Here is a 23553-nt window from a genome sequence, read left to right as displayed (position 1 = left end):
TTCAGTTACATTTTTCTGCAGATCCTTTGACATTTCTTTTGCTTTCCCCATGACTTAGAATCCACAAAACATCAGTGCAGCACTGGATGAAAGGGCCTGTCTGGAACAGATCACATTGGAGATGGTTACCTTTAACCACTTGCCGACCGCCTACTTCATATTGGCGGCGGCAAAGTGGCAGCCCCAGGACCACGTAACGCAGATTGGCGTCAGGTCCTGGGGCACTCTCTGGCCGGGGATCGCGCGCTGGGATGCGCGCGCATCCACCGGCAATAGGCTCCGCCCACCCGCGACGTCAACCCGCCGGCCAATCGGAAGCGCCGGCGGGTTGTTAACCCCGCGATCGCCGCTACAAAGTGTATAATACACTTTGTAATGTATACAAAGTGTATTATACAGGCTGCCTCCTGCCCTGGTGGTCCCAGTGTCCGAGGGACCACCAGGGCAGGCTGCAGCCACCCTAGTCTGCACCCAAACACACTGATCTGCCCCTGCCCCCTGATCGCCCACAGTACCCCTCAGACCCCCCCCTGCCCACCCCCCAGACCACCATTTGCACACAATCACCCCCCTAATCACCCATCAATCACTCCCTGTCACTATCTGTCAACGCTATTTTTTTTTTTAGTCCCTAAACTGCCCCCTGCTCCCTCCTGATCACCCCCCACCCCTCAGATTCTCCCCAGACCCCCCCCAGACCCTCCCCCCCCCTGCGTACTGTATGCATCTATCCCCCCTGATCAACTGTCAATCACCTGCCAATCACCTGTCAATCACCTGTCAATCACCCGTCAATCACCCCCTGTCACTGCCACCCATCAATCAGCCCCTAACCTGCCCCTTGCGGGCAATCTGATCACCCACCCACACCAATAGATCGCCCGCAGATCCGACATCAGATCACCTCCCAAATCCATCGTTTACATCTATTCTCTCCTCTAAACACCCACTAATTACCCATCAATCACCCATCAATCACCCCCTATCACCACCTGTCACTGTTACCCATCAGATTAGACCCTTGCGGGCACCCAATCGCCCGCCCACACACTCAGATTGCCCTCAACCCCCCCCCTTATCGATTCGCCAGTGCATTATTTACATCCGTTCTTCCCTGTAATAACCCACTGATCACCTGTCAATCACCCCCTGTCACTGCCACCCATCAATCACCCCCTGTCACTGCCACCCATCAATCAGCCCCTAACCTGCCCCTTGCGGGCAATCTGATCACCCACCCACACCAATAGATCGCCCGCAGATCCGACATCAGATCACCTCCCAAATCCATCGTTTACATCTATTCTCTCCTCTAAACACCCACTAATTACCCATCAATCACCCATCAATCACCCCCTATCACCACCTGTCACTGTTACCCATCAGATTAGACCCTTGCGGGCACCCAATCGCCCGCCCACACACTCAGATTGCCCTCAACCCCCCCCCTTATCGATTCGCCAGTGCATTATTTACATCCGTTCTTCCCTGTAATAACCCACTGATCACCTGTCAATCACCCCCTGTCACTGCCACCCATCAATCACCCCCTGTCACTGCCACCCATCAATCAGCCCCTAACCTGCCCCTTGCGGGCAATCTGATCACCCACCCACACCAATAGATCGCCCGCAGATCCGACATCAGATCACCTCCCAAATCCATCGTTTACATCTATTCTCTCTTCTAAACACCCACTAATTACCCATCAATCACCCCCTATCACCACCTGTCACTGTTACCCATCAGATTAGACCCTAATCTGCCCCTTGCGGGCACCCAATCACCCGCCCACACCTCAGAACGCCCTCAGACCCCAGCCCTGATCACCTCGCTAGTGCATTGCTTGCATCTATTTCCCCCCTCTAATCACACCTTGAGACACCCATAAATCACCTCCTGTCACCCCCTAGCACACCTACCCATCAGATCAGGCCCTAATTTGCCCCGTGTGGGCTCCTGATCACTCGGCCAAACCCTCAGATCCCCCTCAGACCCCCTTCCGATCACCTCCCCAGTGCATTGATTGCATCTATTCTCCCCTCTAACCGCCCCCTGAGACACCCATCAATCACCTCCTGTCACCCCCCTAGCACTCCTATCCATCAGATCAGGCCCAATACATCCTGTCATCTAAGAGGCCACCCTGCTTATGACCGTTTCCACAAAATTTGCCCTCTCATAGACCACCTGTCATCAAAATTTGCAGATGCTTATACCCCTGAACAGTCATTTTGAGAAATTTGGTTTCCAGACTACTCACAGTTTTGGGCCCGTAAAATGCCAGGGCAGTATAGGAACCCCACAAGTGACCCCATTTTAGAAAGAAGACACCCCAAGGTATTCTGTTAGGTGTATGATGAGTTCATAGAAGATTTTATTTTTTGTCAAAAGTTAGCGGAAATTGGATTTTTATTGTTTTTTTCACAAAGTGTCATTTTTCACTAACTTGTGACAAAAAATAAAATCTTCTATGAACTCACCATACCCCTAACGGAATACCTTGGGGTGTCGTCTTTCTAAAATGGGGTCACTTGTGGGGTTCCTATACTGCCCTGGCATTTTAGGGGCCCTAAACCGTGGGGAGTAGTCTAGAAAACAAATGCCTCAAAATGACCTGTGAATAGGACGTTGGGCCCCTTAGCGCACCTAGGCTGCAAAAAAGTGTCACACATGTAGTATCGCCATACTCAGGAGAAGTAGTATAATGTGTTTTGTGGTGTATTTTTACACATACCCATGCTGGGTGGGAGAAATCTCTCTGTAAATGGACAATTGTGTGTAAAAAAAATCAAAAATGTGTCATTTACAGAGATATTTCTCCCACCCAGCATGGTTATATGTAAAAATACACCACAAAACACATTATACTACTTCTTCTGAGTACGGCGATACCACATGTGTGACACTTTTTTGCAGCCTAACTGTGCTAAGCGGCCCAAAGTCCAATGAGTACCTTTAGGATTTCACAGGTCATTTTGAGACATTTGGGTTCAAGACGACTACTCACGGTTTAGGGCCCCTAAAATGCCAGGGCAGTATTGGAACCCCACAAATGACCCCATTCTAGAAAGAAGACACCCCAAGGTATTCCGTTAGGAGTATGGTGAGTTCATAGAAGATTTTATTTTTTGTCACAAGTTAGCGGAAATTGATATGTATTGTTTTTTTTTTTTCACAAAGTGTCATTTTCCGCTAACTTGTGACAAAAAAAAAATCTTCTATGATCTCACCATACCCCTAACGGAATACCTTGGGGTGTCTTCATTCTAAAATGGGGTCACTTGTGGGGTTCCTATACTGCCCTGGCATTTTAGGGGCCCTAAACCGTGAGGAGTAGTCTAGAATCCAAATGCCTCAAAATGACCTGTGAATAGGACGTTAGGCCCCTTAGCGCACCTAGGTTGCAAAAAAGTGTCACACATGTGGTATCGCCGTACTCAGAAGAAGTAGTATAATGTGTTTTGAGGTGTATTTTTATACATACCCATGCTGGGTGGGAGAAATCTCTCTGTAAATGGACAATTGTGTGTAAAAAAAATCAAATAATTGTCATTTACAGAGATATTTCTCCCACCTAGCATCTGTATGTGTAAAAATACACCCCAAAACACATTATACTACTTCTCCTGAGTACGGCGGTACCACATGTGTGGCACTTTCTTGCACCCTAAGTGCGCTAAGGGGCCCAAAGTCCAATGAGTACCTTTAGGATTTCACAGGTCATTTTGCGACATTTGGTTTCAAGACTACTCCTCACGGTTTAGGGCCCCTAAAATGCCAGGGCAGTATAGGAACCCCACAAATGACCCCATTTTAGAAAGAAGACACCCCAAGCTATTCCGTTAGGAGTATGGTGAGTTCATAGAAGATTTTATTTTTGTCACAAGTTAGCAGAAAATGACACTTTGTGAAAAAAAACAATTAAAATCAATTTCCGCTAACTTGTGACAAAAAAAAAATCTTCTATGAACTCACCATCCTCCTAATGGAATACCTTGGGGTGTCTTCTTTCTAAAATGGGGTAATTTGTGGGATTCCTATACTGTCCTGGCATTTTAGGGGCCCTAAACCGTGAGGAGCAGTCTTGAAACGAAATTTCTCAAAATGACCTGTGAAATCCTAAAGGTACTCATTGGACTTTGGGCCCCTTAGCGCAGTTAGGGTGCAAAAAAGTGCCACACATGTGGTATCGCCGTACTCAGGAGAAGTAGTATAATGTGTTTTGGGGTGTATTTTTCCACATACCCATGCTGAGTGGGAGAAATATCTCTATAAATTGACAATTGTGTGTTAAAAAAAGAAAACAATTGTCATTTACGGAGATATTTCTCCCACCCAGCATGGGTATGTGTAAAAATACACCCCAAAACACATTATACTACTTCTCCTGAGTACGGCAATACCACATGTGTGGCACTTTTTTGCAGCCTAACTGCGCTAAGGGGCCCAAAGTCCAATGAGCATCTTTAGGCTTTACAGGGGTGCTTACAATTAGGCACCCCCCAAAATGCCAGGACAGTGAACACACCCCACAAATGACCCCATTTTGGAAAGTAGACACTTCAAGGTATTCAGAGAGTAGCATAGTGAGTCCGTGGCAGATTTCATTTTTTTTTGTCGCAAGTTAGAAGAAATGGAAACTTTTTTTTTTTGTTTTTTTTTGTTACAAAGTGTCATTTTCCGCTAACTTGTGACAAAAAATAAAATCTTCTATGAACTCACCATGCCTCTCACTGAATACTTTGGGATGTCTTCTTTCCAAAATGGGGTCATTTGGGGGGGATTTGTACTATCCTGGAATTTTAGCCCCTCATGAAACCTGACAGGTGCGCAGAAAAGTCAGAGATGCTTGAAAATGGGAAAATTCACTTTTGGCACCATAGTTTGTAAACGCTATAACTTTTACCCAATCCAATAAATATACACTGAATGGGTTTTTTTTTATCAAAGACATGTAGCAGAATAACTTTCGCGCTCAAATGTATAGGAAATTTTACTTTATTTGAAAAATGTCAGCACAGAAAGTTAAAAAAGTCATTTTTTTGACAAAATTCATGTCTTTTTTGATGAATATAATAAAAACTAAAACTCGCAGCAGCAATCAAATAGCACCGAAAGAAAGCTGTATTAGTGACAAGAAAAGGAGGTAGAATTCATTTAGGTGGTAGGTTGTATGACTGAGCAATAAACCGTGAAAGCTGCAGTGGTCTGAATGGAAAAAAAGGCTCTGGTCCTTAAGGGGTTTTATGACTGCAGTCCTTAAGTGGTTAATAACCATTAAAACTCATTTGGGTCATGTTTTGTGCAGGTTATCAGGCCAAATCAGGTTATTAGGGTTATTTGGGTAGTTTGTATAGTGATTTAAAGAGTAAACACAGTTGATGGCCAATAAATAGCTTCCACTAACCGTGAGCGAAAGAACAGTTTTATCATTCATATTCTATGCAAAATGGTTAAGAAATCCTAACTTCTACCAGGGTATGTAAACTTATGAGCACAACTGTACATGTATGATTTAAATTTGTCCCCGAGTAAAATGCAATGTAAAATATTTTTTCTTATGTTGCTGTTACTTAAAGGATACTCGAAGTGACAGGTGACATGAGATAGACATGGGTATGTACAGTGCTAAACGCACAAATAGCTATGCTGTGTTCCTTTTTTTTTTTCTTTCTCTGCCTGAAAGAGTTAAATACAGTGTGACCCTCACTGATAAGAAATTCCCCTTTTATCTCTTTCTTGCTCTCAGAAGCCATTTTCTGCTATGAAAGTGTTTTATAGTTGGAATTTCTTTTTTTTTTTTTAATCTCTTTTATTGTCCAAAAGAGAAAAATACAGACAATGTTATAATTGTTTCTATTAAACACATAGACAAAACTTGCTCAATAGAGGAACACAATAAAATCAACAGTAACTAACATAACTGTCTATGTATTTTTTTCCCTTCTCATAACGTAAAATACAACATTGTGCCTACGTATATAGTTACGATTCTCTTCTTTATGTAGTACTCCTCTCCTTTGGTCAACTGGACTATATAATTTGGTGTTTTATCTGTTAAATTGCCAGTAGGAATAATCACCTCGTATATATTGTAACATTTAGTCTATTACTTCAGTTCTCCCCAATAGTTTCACTAGACCATAGCCCTCTCTTCCCCCACATAGTTTATATCCCAATAATCCCAAACCTTCCTAAACTGTTCTTCTGTCTCATGTATTAGAGATGTTAGATACTCCATTGACCTTACCCATCTAATTTTGTTCACCACATCTTCAATTCTAGGACTTACACTCTTTTTCCAAAAAGCTGCGATAGTCATACGAGCTGCCGTAAGGATATGATTGAGCATACGTTGTGTATAAGACTTCAAACCTGGGTATGGTTTCCCTATCAGATAGTACCAAGGGTCTAACTGTATGTGTTTTTTTTATAACTTTATATACCAGAGATTGAACTGCCCTCCAAAAAATTTGCACTTCTGGACAGAACCAGAATACATGGCCAATAGTCCCTGCCCTTTCGCATTGTCTCCAACATAAATTAGAGGTACCGGGATATATTTTACTCAGGCGATCAGGGGTCAAATACCACTGAAACATTATTTTGTAAATATTTTCTTTTGTTTGAGTACAGAGTGATGTTTTACATGCATTCATCCATATGTCTTCCCAGGCATATACAGTGGAGGAAATAATTATTTGACCCCCTCACTGATTTTGTAAGTTTGTCCAATGACAAAGAAATGAAAAGTCTCAGAACAGTATCATTTCAATGGTAGGTTTATTTTAACAGCGGCAGATAGCACATCAAAAGGAAAATCGAAAAAATAACCTTAAATAAAAGATAGCAACTGATTTGCATTTCATTGAGTGAAATAAGTTTTTGAACCCCTACCAACCATTAAGAGTTCTGGCTCCCACAGAGTGGTTAGACACTTCTACTCAATTAGTCACCCTCATTAAGGACACCTGTCTTAACTAGTCACCTGTATAAAAGACACCTGTCCACAGAATCAATCAATCAAGCAGACTCCAAACTCTACAACATGGGAAAGACCAAAGAGCTGTCCAAGGATGTCAGAGACAAAATTGTAGACCTGCACAAGGCTGGAATGGGCTACAAAACCATTAGCAAGAAGCTGGGAGAGAAGGTGACAACTGTTGGTGCGATTGTTCGAAAATGGAAGGAGCACAAAATGACCATCAATCGACCTCGCTCTGGGGCTCCACGGAAGATCTCACCTCGTGGGGTGTCAATGGTTCTGAGAAAGGTGAAAAAGCATCCTAGAGCTACACGGGAGGAGTTAGTGAATGACCTCAAATTAGCAGGGACCACAGTCACCAAGAAAACCATTGGAAACACATTACACCGCAATGGATTAAAATCCTGCAGGGCTCGCAAGGTCCCCCTGCTCAAGAAGGCACATGTGCAGGCCCGTCTGAAGTTTGCCAATGAACACCTGAATGATTCTGTGAGTGACTGGGAGAAGGTGCTGTGGTCTGATGAGACCAAAATAGCTCTTTGGCATTAACTCAACTCGCTGTGTTTGGAGGAAGAAAAATGCTGCCTATGACCCCCAAAACACCGTCCCCACCGTCAAGCATGGGGGTGGAAACATTTTGCTTTGGGGGTGTTTTTCTGCTAAGGGCACAGGACAACTTAATCGCATTAACGGGAAAATGGACGGAGCCATGTATCGTGAAATCCTGAACGACAACCTCCTTCCCTCTGCCAGAAAACTGAAAATGGGTCGTGGATGGGTGTTCCAGCACGACAATGACCCAAAACATACAGCAAAGGCAACAAAGGAGTGGCTCAAGAAGAAGCACATTAAGGTCATGGAGTGGCCTAGTCAGTCTCCGGACCTTAATCCAATAGAAAACCTATGGAGGGAGCTCAAGCTCAGAGTTGCACAGAGACAGCCTCGAAACCTTAGGGATTTAGAGATGATCTGCAAAGAGGAGTGGGCCAACATTCCTCCTAAAATGTGTGCAAACTTGGTCATCAATTACAAGAAACGTTTGACCTCTGTGCTTGCAAACAAGGGTTTTTCCACTAAGTATTAAGTCTTTTATTGTTAGAGGGTTCAAAAACTTATTTCACTCAATGAAATGCAAATCAGTTGCTATCTTTTATTTAAGGTCATTTTTTCGATTTTCCTTTTGATGTGCTATCTGCCACTGTTAAAATAAACCTACCATTGAAATGATATTGTTCTGAGACTTTTCATTTCTTTGTCATTGGACATACTTACAAAATCAGTGAGGGGGTCAAATAATTATTTCCTCCACTGTATATCTTGGGTCGACCCTAATTTAGATTCCCAAGATAGCATATATCTGTGTTTGGTGAAAGCAGCAATCTCTGGTATAGATAAAATAGAATACATTTTTGAAATGAGACCCGGCTCCCTATCTGCCTCCAGTAATGTCCTTTCACATAGTGTAAGAGGCGACAACTCTCTGGATCCCCATTCTTTGTTGACATATGACCTTATTTGTAAAAACTCATAAAATTTAACATGTGGTATCCCAAATTTTTCCTGAATCTGGGAAAATGACAACATCCCTGAACATGAGCTATTATATAAATCTCTAAGTCTATATGGTAATACTTCTATGGATCCCATTTTATATTTGGTCAGCGAGTTTTGGGGTAGAGATGGGTTTCCTCTCAAACACATCAATTGAGACGGAAAGCATGATAAACCATAATTCTTACATGCCCTCTGCCATATATGCCAGGTGAAAGTGATTGTACTAAGAACCAATGTCATTTGTGGTAATTTTGTTAATATCCCTGGTAGGGCCCCTATTGCATACGGTGCAATTGAAGCCTCTTCTATTTTTGCCTATTTAGTCCTTAGAGGAAGTGCCAGCCATTCCGCTATCTGACGTATATGGGAGGCCAGATAATATAGTCTAAACTGTGGGACTGATAATCCCTCTCTTGATCTGTCTGATTCTAAAACCTTACTTGAGACTCTGGGTCTTCCTCTAGCCCAAACAAAACGAAGTATGTCTTTTTGGAATTTGTGTAAAGTTTTACTTGGAACATTTATTGGTAATGTTTCGCAGAGATATAAAAATCTAGGGAGTAAATTCATCTTCACCGAATAAATTCTGCCAATCCACGATATTTGGTATTGGTTCCATTTATCTAATTTTTTATAGGCCTGCTCAAAGAAGGGTACACAATTAAGGTCATAGAGCTTTTTATATGAGGTTGCTATGTGGACCCCCAAATACTTTATGCTTTCCTTCTTCCACTTGAAGGGAAACCCATCTCTTAGTATCGCATAGAGATCCTGTGATAGGTTAAGAGGCAAGGCCTCTGTCTTATCCGGATTGATCTTAAACCCTGAAAATCTTTCAAATTCTGCTATCAGTTGAAGAACTTTTGGGAGAGAGATGAGGAGAGGACAATGACAGTAGCACATCATCAGCAAATAGGGATAATTTGTACTCCCTTCCCCCTATGGTTATCCCTGATATATCCCTAGATTGTCTTATTGCTATAGCTAGTGGTTCTATACATATGGCAAACAGCAGGGGCGATAAAGGGCATCCCTGCCGTGTGCCATTAGAAAGTCTGAACAGGGAAGAATGTGCCAGTGGGACACACACTTTAGCCTGTAGGTCGCAGTATAGCCCCTGAATAGCCTTGAGGATGAGATCCGAAAAGCCAAATCGCTGAAGCACCTCAAAAAGGTACGGCCAAGTCACTCTATCAAAGGCCTTCTCTGCATCCAAACTCAGGAGCAGAGAAGGCCTTTGCGTTTTTTCCACCCAATCCACTATGTTAATAGCTCGTCGCGTGTTATCCCCCGCTTGTCTTTTTGTTATGAACCCAACCTGGTCTCCATCAATGATTGTCGGTAGTATGGAGGTCAATCTGTTAGCTAATAACTTCGTATATATATATATCTTAAGATCAGAATCTATCAGTGAAATTGGCCGGTAGCTACGAACATCCTGTGAATCTTTGCCCTCTTTGTATATCATAATGATATTGGAAACTTTCATAGTATGTGGAATCTTTTCTCCTTTTAGGAAAGCATTGTACATCTTTTCCATATGTGGAGCTAGCAGCTGTCTATATTTCTTATAATATGTATATGAAAACCCATCGGGCCCAGGTGTCTTTCTTGAAGGTAGGGCCTTAATTACTTCTCGGATCTCACCCTCCTGAACTGGAGCATTCAGGTCTTTCAGCTGTTCCTCTGTCAATTTAGGAATCGTCAAATTATCTAAGAATTTCCTCATCTTGTCGTTGATTGATTCTGATGTGGCAGAGGGCTGTAAATTATATAAATCATTATAATATTTTTCAAAAGCTTGAGCTATATGAGCAGGATCTGCCGAAGTATTTCCCTTTCTGTTGGTTATCGCATAGATCTCTCTTTTACTCTTGAGATCCCTTAATTTCCTTGCTAGTAAAGTATGAGGCTTGTTCCCTCGATCATAATACAGCTGTTTAGTCCAAGCGATAGCTCTTTCTGCCCTACGTATTTGCAAATCTTGTACTTTAGATTTGGTTTCCTGCCATAAGCGATAGTTTTTTTTAGAAGGAAACAACTTGTATTTAGATTCAGCTTCTCTCAAGAGATTTAACCTCCATTGCAGGAGGGCGGTGTCATTCCTTTTCTTTTGTACTGCTTCTTTAATTAAAGCTCCCCTGATAACGGTTTTATGTGCTTCCCACAGGACAGCTGGATCAGTAACAGAGCCCAAGTTTAATGCAAAATATACCTCAATCTCTTTTTTGATAACATTATATGTAACCTCTTCCTTGAGTAATGATTCGTTTAATCTCCAGTGAAATGGTCCCCGTGGTTTTCTATTACATTCTAATTCAATAGAGATTGGAGCATGGTCCGATCAGGTGATTTCATGGATCTCTGGTCTATTAATCTTATTGATAAGTAGCTTAGATGCAAAATAATAATCAATTCTACTGAAACTATCGTGGGGGTTGGAGTAGAATGTAAATTGTCTAGAAACAGGATAAGTTAATCTCCAGAGATCCACTAGATGGTGCTCTCTTACCCATTTTCTAAATGCTTTAATTAAGGACTCTACCCTGTTCTTAGATGTTTCTGGGACTGGGGATGATCTATCCAATGTGGCAGAGAAGGTCATATTAAAGTCTCCTCCCAGAAACCAACAATCAGATGACATTGACAGTAAGCGTTTTTGTAGTCTATTCAAAAAATGAATTTACATCAAAGGTCAGCGCAGGTTTAGAAAGTCATTGTATGTAGGGAATGGTAAATTCTTCACCACAAAATATCAAATGCTCAGAGGTAGGTATCCGCCAAACATCAAAACTAGAAAAGGCTTACCAGCTCCCAACAACCCACATTATAAGGTTGTGAAATGGCTCATGTCACAGATAACGTCCAGGGAACATCAGACGTCGCCGTGTTCCCTGGACGTTATCTGTGACATGAGCCATTTCACAACCTTATAATGTGGGTTGTTGGGAGCTGGTAAGCCTTTTCTAGTTTTGATGTTTGGCGGATACCTACCTCTGAGCATTTGATATTTTGTGGTGAAGAATTTACCATTCCCTACATACAATGACTTTCTAAACCTGCGCTGACCTTTGATGTATGCCTGACTTCTGAACTTTTGGACATTTGTTCTTCTCAGCGGCGGTTCCATTGTCCCTTGGCGCCGATATATTTGCTACTATATACAAAAAATGAATTTGACCAGTGTGGGGAACATATACATTACCCAGTACCATGTCAACCTGATCCAGCCGCCCCTGTAACAGGACATAATAACCTTGGGGATCAATATGCGAGCTTTGTACTTTAAAGGGAACATCTTGTCTCAATAGGACTGCTACTCCTACTCTTTTAGTCTGTCCATTCGCATAGTACACAGTTGGGAAATTTTTCAGGATTAATTTGGGGTGTTGGGTGCCTCTAAAATGAGTCTCTTGTAATAATACAATGTCAGGCCTCTGTCTTTCCACCTCCTTGACTAGAAGTTGACGCTTTAAGGGAGAATTTAAGCCTTTAACATTTAAAGACAGAATTTTTACCATTATGTTTTAGTGGAGATGATTCCTCCTATGTAATTCGTCAATAACATGAAAGGCGAGGTGAAAAGGCAGAGGCCCGCTTCAATTTGTATACACCAAACATTATGAAATATCTCAACCAATGGAGAGGAGCAAGAGTCACAAATATAAATTTGGGTCAGCAAGTTGTGACCAACCTGAAACGAAAAAAACAAAAGAACTAAAAGAAAGAAAAACGGCAAAGAAAACATTAGGTGAAATCACCTTGCCATTCTCATGGCATGGTTCTGCCTCTCCTTCTCCTTGCATCCCCTCAGGGTGCAGTGGGGTAGTGGGCAGCGTTGGAGGAAACATGCCGAGTCCAGGAATAGCGGCCTCCTCAAACGCCCATGTATATACTCTTTAAGGCTTTAAAAGTTTTATCCCTCCTTTTGTCGGACTAACTCCTTCTCTCACTTTGACTGCTTTCATACATTAATGTTCAGTCCTCATTCTCCGTATCTTCTGCTATAAGAGCCGGTGAAACTGGGTGGGGAGAAGAATCTTTAGATCCTTGTCGGCGTGGTTTCTGTATTGTCCAGTCAGGCGATAGCCGTTGTTGGCTTCCTGAGTCTGTATCTCTGTCTGCCATTGGAGACTTATTTGGAGACTTGCTAGGAGAGGTATGTCTTACATTTGGGAGTTGAAGGTTTAAGCGCTTCAGGAAGTCTTCTGAATCATCTGGGTCTTGTAGGATGTATACCCGTGAATTCTTAGTAGCAATTAACTTAAAAGGGAACCCCCACTTATAACGTAAACCTGCTTCTCTTAATGCTTGGGTGACTGGCTTAAGCTGTCTCCGTTTTTCCAGTGTTACTGGGGACAAATCGTTATACAGCGACAAAGTCTCCCCTTCGAATTGGAATTTCTTTTTAGTGGGGGTCACACTGTAGCCACTTCCTGTCTGAGTCAGGACTGAGTCAGCCACTTACATACCTGATATTTAACTCTTTCAGGCAGAGAAAGAAAAAAAGGAACACAGCATAGTTGTGTGTGCTAGGCACTGTACAAACACATGTCTACCTCATCATGTCAATGTCACTTGGGGTATCCTTTTAAGTCAAAAGCTCTTACTAAAATGCCAAAATGGGCTACAAGCAAGTGGGGAGGCTGACCGGCATCATTTATTTATTTATTTTATTTTTTTAGATCCTCTGCAGGGAGTGCTTTTTTGTAAAGAATAAAGAAAATACTGAGAATCCCCCATGAAGAGATAGACTAGCCCAAAATATGTCAGATGTTGGTGACACAGGGAAAAAGTTAATTTTATACGGTGCCAGATTTGTACTCTTTACTGCCCAAGGCTACTGTCACCAGGCGCCCCCCTTCAGTATAGGTAGCGAGATGATCCCTCCCCTCTTCCCTCCAGTATAGGTAGCCAGATAACCTCCTCCCCCTTCTCTCACGTATAGGTGGCCTGATACCCCCCAGTATAGGTAGCCAGAAGACCCCTCCCTCCTTCTCTATATAGGTAGCCAGATGACTCCCTTAATCCCTACTTCTCCCACCCCCCCTTTCAGTATGGGTAGACAGCTCGCCTTTACATTGCAGCAGCCATCCGTGTCACTAATTTCTCTGCTCATTTCCCGTGCAAAAGCTTCATCTTCCTTTTCATCGCCAATGTTGCCCAAGTCCATAGCTGCCGGCCACAATGCAAACATGCACAGGGAGCAAGGTGGCTGCTGCACAGGAGGCTGGCAGCAGAGTACCACGGTCAGGCACTAGCCTGATCCACCTGCTTTGCAGCGTTTGCAAGTTTGCAAAAACTGCACCAGTTTAGTCTGCTGCTTTGGTGCCCTTACTCTTGTAGTGCCCTAGGCCATGGCCTACGTGGCCTTAGCCTAAGTCCGGCTCTAATTTTATAGTGCATTTACAATTTGTAAAAGTGGTCCTTTAAGTTGGTCTTGAATCAGTATCTAAACTGTGTTACTTAGTCTTAGTTCTTTTTGTAGGCGCAAAGTCACTAATATACTGTATTTGCATTATTGATTACATATATTTAAAATTTAAAAGTACGGTTTCCACTTGCCTCCACGACAGGTCCACCAGGAGAATGCCCCGCACATCCCTGGGACAGGAAGCACAGAATGCGACTTAAGTACCACCTCCTACTTCGTATCTTCAGTGTTCTTCCTGTCCCTTGGACACAGGCCCGCCATCAGGGGGGGACATCCGTGACTCCCGTCACGGGCCCGGGCCTGCAGGGGGGCCCCATCCCCGCCGCGGCCCTAGCGGGTGCCGCCGACCGCCGCTCAACCTCCCCTGGCCACTGCTCCCTCCCTCCATCCCTCTAGCCGCCGCCTCCGCCGCCGCGTCAGACCCCGATCAGGCGGCGACAATAGTGCGGGCGCTAGGACCCAGCGCCCGCACTGATATGCGGAAGTGACGTCACTTCCGCATATAGAGCGGGTGCGTCCAGCGCCCGCTCTTACTGGTCGGGTCGCCGCTGATCTTGAGGTCTGATGCTGCTGGCAGCCTGGCAAGGTAGGGGAAGCAGCGGTGGCGGCTGGGGGGGGGGGCTCCCTGTCACTCACTCCCTAGCTAAAGGGCCTCCCTGTCACTCACTCACTGCCTAATGGGGCTCCCTGTCACTCACTCACTAGCTAAAGGGCCTCCCTGTCACTCACTCACTCACTAGCTAAAGGGGCTCCCTGTCACTCACTCACTGCCTAATGGGGCTCCCTGTCACTCACTCACTAGCTAAAGGGCCTCCCTGTCACTCACTCCCTAGCTAAAGGGCCTCCCTGTCACTCACTCACTGCCTAATGGGGCTCCCTGTCACTCACTCACTAGCTAAAGGGCCTCCCTGTCACTCACTCCCTAGCTAAAGGGCCTCCCTGTCACTCACTCACTGCCTAATGGGGCTCCCTGTCACTCACTCACTAGCTAAAGGGCCTCCCTGTCACTCACTCCCTAGCTAAAGGGCCTCCCTGTCACTCACTCACTGCCTAATGGGGCTCCCTGTCACTCACTCACTAGCTAAAGGGGCTCCCTGTCACTCACTCACTGCCTAATGGGGCTCCCTGTCACTCACTCACTAGCTAAAGGGCCTCCCTGTCACTCACTCCCTAGCTAAAGGGCCTCCCTGTCACTCACTCACTGCCTAATGGGGCTCCCTGTCACTCACTCACTGCCTAATGGGGCTCCCTGTCACTCACTCACTAGCTAAAGGGCCTCCCTGTCACTCACTCACTAGCTAAAGGGGCTCCCTGTCACTCACTCACTAGCTAAAGGGGCTCCCTGTCACTCACTCACTAGCTAAAGGGGCTCCCTGTCACTCACTCACTAGCTAAAGGGGCTCCCTGTCACTCACTCACTAGCTAAAGGGCCTCCCTGTCACTCACTCACTAGCTAACGGGGCTCCCTGTCACTCACTCACTAGCTAAAAGGGCTCCCTGTCACTCACTCACTAGCTAAAGGGGCTCCCTGTCACTTACTTACTAGCTAAAGGGCCTCCCTGTCACTCACTCACTAGCTAAAGGGCCTCCCTGTCACTCACTCACTAGCTAAAGGGGCTCCCTGTCACTCACTCACTAGCTAAAGGGGCTCCCTGTCACTCACTCACTAGCTAAAAGGGCTCCCTGTCACTCACTCACTAGCTAAAGGGGCTCCCTGTCACTTACTCACTAGCTAAAGGGGCTCCATGTCACTCACTACCTAACCTGGGGGTCCCTGTCAGAATCCAGGTGAGAGGTGTCTACCATAATAAGGGGGCATTATGTGCCTCATGTCTGCTGAATTTGTCTTGTTGGGGGCCTAATGATTGAATTTTTACTTGTTGGGGGCCTCATGATTTGTTGGGAGCCTCATTGCCTCAAGATTGCTGAATTTGTCTTGTTGGGGGCCTCATGATTTGTTGGGGACCTCATGATTTGTTGGGGCCTCATGATTGCTGAATTTGTCTTGTTGGGGGTCTCACGATTGCTGAATTTATCTTGTTGGGGGCCTCATGATTGCTGAATTTGTCTTGTTGGGGGCCTTATGATTGCTGAATTTGTCTTGTTGGGGGTCACATGATTGCTAACTGCGAGACTATGGGAAAAGCTGAATCATTACCATATGAGACAATAGCATTAAACCTACTTTTTTAGTTTTTTTAAACAGAAAATAAAACTGGGAGGTTCTAAAAAAATGATGGAGCACTTCCTCCTTCCGGCTTGAAGGAGGAAGTGCTCGATATCGAGGCTTGCAACGCGTCCATTCGGAAACTTGCACCTCGTTGAAACGCTGGGCGGAGAGCGGCGGTCTGGGTAATTAACCCCGCCGCATCTAGCCGCTCAGCTGTGGCAATTAGAGCTAACTTGAATCACGAGTATCCACCGTGGTTATTCGTGATTAATTTGTGGACAGCAAGCCTCCAACTAGCTCTGCCAACATGTAATGGCTACGCACATTTCTCAGTTTGGGGGGGGGGGGGGCCCCGGACTGATGATTTGTGAGGGGCCCCAAAATTTCTGATGGCCCTGCTTGGACAAGACTGGTGGAAGGGCTGCTGGGAGTTCCAGAGGGGTAAGGAGGACTCTGCTCACTTTCCAGCGGCAAAGCTGAGTCGGTGTAGCCGCTGATAGGTAGTGCACAGGTTCATTTCTCAAAACTGCAATCATGGGTAAGACTGCCAACCTGACTGCTGTCCAGAAGGCCATCATTGACACCCTCAAGCAAGAGGGTAAGACACAGAAAGAAATTTCTGAATGAATAGGCTGTTCCCAGAGTGCTGTATCAACGCACCTCAGTGCGAAGTCTGTGGGAAGGAAAAAGTGTGGCAGAAAACGCTGCACAGCGAGAAGAGGTGACCAGACCCTGAGGAAGATTGTGGAGATGGACTGATTCCAGACCTTGGGGGACCTGCGGAAGCAGTGGACTGAGTCTGGAGTAGAAACATCCAGAGCCACCGTGTACAGGCGTGTGCAGGAAAAGGGCTACATGTGCCGCATTCCCCAGGTCAAGCCACTTTTGAACCAGAAAGAGCGGCAGAAGTGCCTGACCTGGGCTACAGAGAAGCAGCACTGGACTGTTGCTCAGTGGTCCAAAGTACTTTTTTCGGATGAAAGCAACTTTTGCATGTCATTCGGAAATCAAGGTGCCAGTCTAGAGGAAGACTGGGGAGAGGGAAATGCTAAAATGCCTAAAGTCCAGTGTCAAGTACCCACAGTCAGTGATGGTCTGGGGTGCCATGTCAGCTGCTGGTGTTGGTCCACTGTGTTTTATCAAGGGCAGGGTCAATGCAGCTAGCTATCAGATTTTGGAGCACTTCATGCTTCCATCTGCTGAAAAGCTTTATGGAGATGAAGATTTCATTTTTCAGCATGACCTGGCACCTGCTCAGAGTGCTAAAACCACTGGTAAATGGTTTACTGACCTTGGTATTACTGTGCTCAATTGGCCTGCCAACTCTCCTGACCTGAACCCCATAGAGAATCTGTGGGATATTGTGAAGTGAAGGTTGAGACGCAAGACCCAACACTCTGGATGAGCTTAAGGCCGCTATCGAAGCATCCTGGGCCTCCATAACCAGGGCCGGTTTAAGCAACAATGGGGCCCCAGGGCAAAATAAACCTGGGGGGCCCCCCAACAGATACCCCGGAACAAAAATCTGCATTAAGGGACCTTTTTTGCAGCTGGTATAGTCAGGGTGTGAAGCCCCAATCGGTCAGAGTTCCACATTCTGGCTATCCCAGCCTGCATGGGGGACAAGGGGTTAAAAAGTTTCAGGAAGGGGGACCCCACATAATTTTTTTTCTTTAAATTCCCACTCTAAACATAAAACAAAAATTGGGAAAATAGGAAAAAATGCCAGGGATCTTCATACAGCCATATTGCGACTGTATAGCGATCCTAGCCAAAGCGTTGCGGCTGTGTATGGACCCCCTGGAAACCCCGACAGGAAATTGATTGCTCTTTCTTTTGATGCATGTAAAATTACACTACCGTTAGGTTTGCTACTAAAAGTGACATTTACCGCATTTAAAAGTATACTTTTTTCCTTCGAAACTTTAACCACTTCACAACTGAGGGGTTTTACCCCTTCAGCATCCAAGCAATTTTCACCTTTCAGCTCTCCTTCCATTCATTTGCCAATAACTTTATCTCTACTTATCAGAATGAAATGTGTTAAATATGTTTTTTTTTATCACTAATTAGGCTTACTTTGGGTGGTACATTATGCCAAGAATTATTTTATTCTAAATGTTTTTTAATGGAAAAATAAGAAAAAAAATGGCAAAAAATCCTTATTTTTCAGTTTTTGGCCATTATAATTTTTAAATAATGCATGCTACCGTAATTAAAATCCACGTAATTTATTTGCCCATTTGTATCGGTTATTACACCATTTAAATTATGTCCCTATCACAATGTCTGGTGCCAATATTTTATTACGAAATAAAGATGCTTTTTTTCAGTTTTGCATTCATCACTAATAAAAAGCCCATCATTTATATAGTAACAGTATTATACCCTCTTGACATACATATTAAAAAAGTTCAGTCCCTAAGCAAACTATTTATGTATTTTTTATATTTGCAAATTTATTTTATTTTATTTTTTTACAAAAAAATAAATGTTGGTAACTATTGGGGAGTGTGGGAGGTAAGGGGTTAATTTAAAATGTAAAAACAGGTCTTTGCATTAAAAAAAAATGCTTTTAGATGATGTTTTACTATTTGGCCACAAGATGGCCTCAGTCTTTTTTTTTTTTTTTGTATAAGTCCTGTAAGCGAAATACGTATGCTTACAGGAAGTGTACTGAGGATGGAAACTTTTATTTATTAGAATGATCGTGAAGCTTCTCATAAAAGGTGCCGATCATTGCTACGGGGACTTAGATCAATGATTAGGAATTGCTTTCCCATTCATTGATCTCCTGGCAGGAAGATGGCAACATAAACGAACGCACAAATAAGCGGGAGCGCGTACAGCAGTGGTAGCAGCGGGAGTACATATATTTACTCCCCTGGGCGGTTAGATGAAGTCTGCAGGGGAGTAGATATACTGTACTGAAGCTGTGAAGTGGTTAAAATCGATTTTCTCAAAAACTAGAAGGTCTTTTTGAAAAATTGTTTTTTTCCTCTTATTCCCAATGAACTCCTTAACATATCCTGCAAATTTAGGGTTTCTAGCATTTAAGGTGGATTTGCTATTAACCATTAAAGTTGGTGGATTTTTAAATGTGTATTTTTTTCCTTTGAAACTTTAAAATCGATTTTCTCACAAACTATATAAGGTCGATTTGAATTTTTTTTTCTCTTGTAGCCACTGGGGGCCCCTACAAGCTCTGGGGCAATTGACCCCTTTGCCTCTTTGGTAGCGCCGGCCCTGTCCATAACACCTGAGCAGTGCCACAGGCTGATTGCCTCCATGCCACGCCGCATTGAAGCAGTCATTTCTGCAAAAGGATTCCCGACCGAGTATTGAGTGCATAACTGAACATAATTATTTAAAGGTTGACTTTTTTGTTTTAAAAACACTTTTCTTTTATTGGTCGGATGAAATATGCTATTTTTTTGAGATAGGAATTTTTGGTTCTCATGAGCTGTATGCCAAAATCATCAATATTAAAACAATAAAAGGCTTGAACTACTTCAGTTGTGTGTAATGAATCTAAAATATATGAAAGTCTGTTTATCAGTACATTACAGAAAATAATGAACGTTATCACAATATGCTAATTTTTTGAGAAGGACCTGTACTGTACATACTGTAGGCAGCAGAGATCAGCACACTGCAGCTATCTCGACGAAAAATGAGGGTTACGTTGTGCGACGCGAAATTGGTGTGGCCATGGACCAGAATGTGGGTGTGGTCACGGGTGGAGACAAATTTACATAAACTTAGCAATGATGGGACATTAGATTAGGACAGTGGTGGCGAACTTTTTGGAGGCCGAGTGCCCAAACTGCAACCCAAAAGTCATTTATCTTTTGCAAAGTGGCAACAGCAATTTAAACTAAATACTGTACAAACGTTTTAACACATACATGAACATTATGGAAAATCCAAGTTGAAAATAAACTGTGAAGATAAACCATTTCATCCATCCTACTCCTGGAAAAATGTATTCATTTTTTTTTTAGAACCTCCCAGTTTTAATTTCTGTTTTAAAAAGCTAAAAAAGTAGGTTTAAGTCTCATATGATGACGATTCAGCTTTTCCCATAGTCTCACAGTTAGCAATCATGTGAACCCAACAAAACAAATTCAGCAATCATGAGGCCCCCAACAAGACAAATTCAGCAATCATGAGGCACATAAATAGACAGAATTTCACATAAATAGGCAGAATGCCCCCTTAATATGGTAGACACCCCTCACCTGGCTTCTGAATTCTCCTCTACTGGCTGCTGTGCCTCCTGGCAATACAGTTTTTGGCTGGATTGGGAATGATGTGTGGGCTGAAAGGCCTGGCAGTGATGCTGTGGCCAGGCTGGCGGTGATGCTGTGGCCGGGTTGGCTGGCAGTGATGCTGTGGCTGGGTTGGCTGGCGGTGATGCTGTGACCTGGCTGGCGGTAATGCTGGGCTGTGCATGGCTGGTTGAAGTAAATGCTGGCCTGACTGGTGGTGATGCTGTGGTTTTTTTGACAGTGATTCTGGGCTGGTTGGCTGGTGGTGATGCTGGGCTGGCTGGCATGGATAGTTTAGGTAGCAACAGGTGCCCCCTAGTTAAGGTAGTGACTGGAGCCCCCCAGCTCATTTAGTGACTGGAGCCCCCCAGCTCATTTAGTGACTGGAGCCCCCCAGCTCATTTAGTGACTGGAGCCCCCCAGCTCATTTAGTGACTGGAGCCCCCCCAGCTCATTTAGTGACAGGAGCCCCCCCAGCTCATTTAGTGACAGAAGCCCTCCCAGCTCATTTAGTGACAGGAGCCCCCCAGTGTATGTAGTGACAGGAGACCCCAGTTTAGGTAGTGACAGGAACCCCACACTTAAGGTAGTGAGGGACATGGACCCCCAGGTTAGGTAGTGAGGGACAGGGACCCCCAGGTTAGGTAGTGACAGGGACCCCCATGTTAGGTAGTGAGTGACAGGCGCCCCCCAGGTTAGGTAGTAAGTGACAGGCGCCCCCCAGGTTAGGTAGTGAGCGACAGGCGCCCCCCAGGTTAGGTAGTGAGCGACAGGCGCCCCCCAGGTTAGGTAGTGAGCGACAGGGACCCCCAGGTTAGGTAGTGAGCGACAGGGACCCCCAGGTTAGGTAGTGAGCGACAGGGACCCCCAGGTTAGGTAGTGAGCGACAGGGACCCCCAGGTTAGGTAGTGAGCGACAGGGACCCCCAGGTTAGGTAGTGAGCGACAGGGACCCCCAGGTTAGGTAGTGAGCGACAGGGACCCCCAGGTTGGGTAGTGAGCGACAGGGACCCCCAGGTTAGGTAGTGAGTGAAGGGGACCCCAGGTTAGGTAGTGAGTGAAGGGGACTCCAGGTTAGGTAGTGAGTGACAGGCACCCCCCCAGGTTAGGTAGTGAGTGACAGGCAGCCCCCAGGTTAGGTAGTGAGTGACTGGGACCCCCAGGTTAGGTAGTGAGTGCAAGGTGCCCCCCAGGTTCGGTAATGAGTGACAGGGAGCCCCAGTTAGGTAGAGTGACAGGCACCCCCTCGCCTCCTAGCACCAGCAGCGTGTCAGACCTCGATCAGTGGGCGACCCAACCAGTTACAGCTTTGTCTGTCTGGGGACAGCCGCGGTGGCTGGGGGAGGGGGAGGGGAGACAGCGGGGCCGGGGCACCTCTGGAAATTGAGGGGACCACAGGGCATGTTGGGGGCATGGGCCCCCCCAAAATAGGGCTAGCGATGCCCATGTTAACCACACTACCATTCGCCCTACCTCTCAAGCCCCACTGTCTCGGTGTCACCCTGGACTCCGCACTCTCCTTCACTCCCCACATCCAAAACCTCACAAAGTCCTGCAACTTCCACCTTTGTAACATCTGTAAGGTTCGCCCTTTCCTGACCTCTGCCACCACCAAACTCCTCATCCGTGCCCTTGTAATTTCCTGCCTTGAATACTGCAATGTCCTTCCGTCTGGTCTCCCTATGACCCGAATAGCCCCACTGCAGTCCATCCTGAATGTGGCAGCCAGAATTCTCCACTCCTCCCATCGCTCCACCACGGTGGCTTCCCTCTGTGAATCCCTCCACTGGCTTCCTATATCCAGTCCAGAATCCGATTCAAGATACTGTCTGACCTACAAATCTGTCTACAAAACCTGTCCAGGTACACACCTAGCCGCTCACTCCGCTCCTCCAATGAACTTCGCCTGACCGCCCCCCGCATCACCCAGTCCCATGCATGCCTCCAGGACTTCTCAAGAGCTGCTCCAACACTATGGAACTCCCTACCTCCACCCATTAGGGCAGCCCCCTCCTTCAACATCTTCAAGAAGGCCCTCAAAACTCACCTTTTCACTCTGGCTCTAAACCCACAGCTGAACTCTGGTTCCCTACCTTTCGTGTTCCTACCTCTCCCTCTAGACTGTAAGCCTTTGGGCAGGGTCCTCCTCTTGTGTCCTACCTGATCATGCACCTCCATTACTGTGAACCCATGCTATGCATTTGAGTGGACTTGACTTGCCTAATCTCCATGCTCCATCCAGTGACTAAGCATAACCTTGTATTCATATTGTGCTGCGTGGTCTGGTTTTTCTTGTATTCCTGTATTGTCATATTGCTATATGTCACCCCTAAATATTGTCTGTAACCTAAACTAATGTCCAGCACTGCGTATATTGGCACTTTATAAATACAATAAATATTAAATAAATATGATAATTGTATAGGCAATAATAGAACAAGTTTTCATTGGGTGTTATGCCAGACTAATTCTGCTTTAAGAAGATATTGTATTTTTTGGGGGGTCAGACCTGGTTTCTAGTTGCTTTCTGAACGCTTAAGTAACCCATACACTGGGTCGAATTCCTGCCGTTACACAGCAGATTTGATTACTGTGATCGAATCTGCTGTAAATTGTTAAACCACACTCTGGCCAATCGACCAAATGCTATCCGACATTGGTCGATTCAGCCAATCGGTCCCGGCGTAAAATTTTGCTCGACCGTTGGCAGGTCGGGTGCGCGTGGCTATCGGCATTATATTCTTCGGCGACCGAACTGAGGACATCATGGATCCCTGGTGGCTGGGGGAGCCCAAATTCGGGGAGGCCAGGGGACGGCGTGGCAAGCAGCGGCTCCACAGGTTTTGAATATATTTCATGCTAAAATCGATTCAGACCTGTGTGCATTGTATGGGCAATATTAGATCGCTCTATGATCAGATTAGATCAGAGAGGGATACCTGTTGGTCAATCTGGTGGCCATCGATTAGTGTATGGCCACCTTTACCCTACTTCCATTATGACCCAGGTGAGTTGGATAAGGGAGAATTTTGGAGAATAACCATCAATAGCCAGCGCTAACCCATACTATACCCTACCCTACCTTTATAAAAGAACTGAAAGCGGTGAGAAATTTCTTATTGCTGGCAGGGCAGACT

General features: G+C 45.0%; 1 protein-coding gene across 2 annotated transcripts in view; it reads left to right on the top strand.

Annotated features, from left to right (window-relative positions):
* The window catches only part of ELL (elongation factor for RNA polymerase II), a 198225-nt gene that overhangs the window by 117551 nt on the left and 57121 nt on the right, over positions 1-23553 (top strand). The window lies entirely within an intron of this gene.

Source organism: Hyperolius riggenbachi, chromosome 1, assembly GCF_040937935.1.
Source record: "Hyperolius riggenbachi isolate aHypRig1 chromosome 1, aHypRig1.pri, whole genome shotgun sequence".
NCBI classification, from domain to species: Eukaryota; Metazoa; Chordata; class Amphibia; order Anura; family Hyperoliidae; genus Hyperolius; species Hyperolius riggenbachi.
This window is presented reverse-complemented; position numbering and strand designations above follow the sequence as displayed.